Below are 1,415 nucleotides of genomic sequence, written 5' to 3'. Positions count from 1 at the left end.
CCTGCTGGGTCTGTCTACCTACCTACCAACCTGCTGGGTCTGTCTGTATCCGTCTGCCTGCCTACCTACCAACCTGCTGGATCTGTCTGTATCTGCCTGCTGGGTCTGTCTGTATCTGTCTGCCTACCTACCTACCAACCTGCTGGGTCTGTCTGTATCTGTCTGCCTACCTACCTACCAACCTGCTGGGTCTGTCTGCCTCTCTCCCATCCCCCAGGGACTGTCTGCATCTGTCTGCCTACCTACCTACCCACCTGCTGGGTCTGTCTGTATCTGTCTGCCTACCTACCTACCAACCTGCTGGGTCTGTCTGTATCTGTCTGCCTACCTACCTACCAACCTGCTGGGTCTGTCTGTATCTGTCTGCCTACCTACCTACCAACCTGCTGGGTCTGTCTGTATCCGTCTGCCTACCTGCTGGGTCTGTCTGCCTACCTACCTACCAACCTGCTGGGTCTGTCTGTATCCGTCTGCCTACCTGCTGGGTCTGTCTGCCTGCCTACCTACCAACCTGCTGGGTCTGTCTGTATCTGTCTGCCTACCTACCTACCTACCAACCTGCTGGGTCTGTCTGTATCCGTCTGCCTACCTGCTGGGTCTGTCTGCCTACCTACCTACCAACCTGCTGGGTCTGTCTGTATCCGTCTGCCTACCAACCATTTAACTAACTGATAGTCCCACAGATGTTGGGTCAAACCTTTAAAAAAATGACAACTGTTGCCAAGAGAACAAACGTGGATCGTAAACATTCTCCATCCTAGCGAAGTAAATTGACATTGATTTAAACCATCCCAGCACTAAAGCTGTTCACAGTTCACTAGACTCTAGACAATAATGTTGTAGTTTATGTTAGTAGTAGATATTAGTAGAAGATGTATCCTAGTTCGTCCTGTTTCACTGGCCCCAACCTTAATGCTATAAAGCAAAGTGGGGAATCGTGTTTTTAATGAGTATATTATGCTGGTGGTCATGTTGACTGTTGTCTAGTCCCCCCCCACACACAAAAAAAATATGACAATATGTGATTTATTATGTAGAAAATTGTGTATTGTCAGGTTGCTTTATTACGGCGCAATTGAATTGCACAATAGTCAATGTTGCGAAACAAAACTAAAATCTATTTGAAAGAAGAAGAAAAAAAGGTAAAAATCCGCAATAGGCAGCCACGTTAAAATATTCTTACCGTTTTGCAAAACGAGTGCAATGTAGTTTTTTTTCTGATGCACTTTTTATATTTTCCGACGCAGAATCCGTTTTTAATCACAGAATCACCGCGGTATTAATCCTGTTCTTGATCATCAATAAACGTTCAAACTAGTAGAGAGAAGACGCGGTAATCCAACGGTATAGTATATCCACATTGTCTTTCACATCCTCTCTTACTCTCTCTCTCTCTCTCTCTCTCTCTGTTGGTT

This window comes from Oncorhynchus keta, unplaced genomic scaffold (genome assembly GCF_023373465.1).
Source record: "Oncorhynchus keta strain PuntledgeMale-10-30-2019 unplaced genomic scaffold, Oket_V2 Un_scaffold_6375_pilon_pilon, whole genome shotgun sequence".
Classification (NCBI taxonomy): domain Eukaryota; kingdom Metazoa; phylum Chordata; class Actinopteri; order Salmoniformes; family Salmonidae; genus Oncorhynchus; species Oncorhynchus keta.
Note: the sequence above shows the minus strand (reverse complement) of the source record.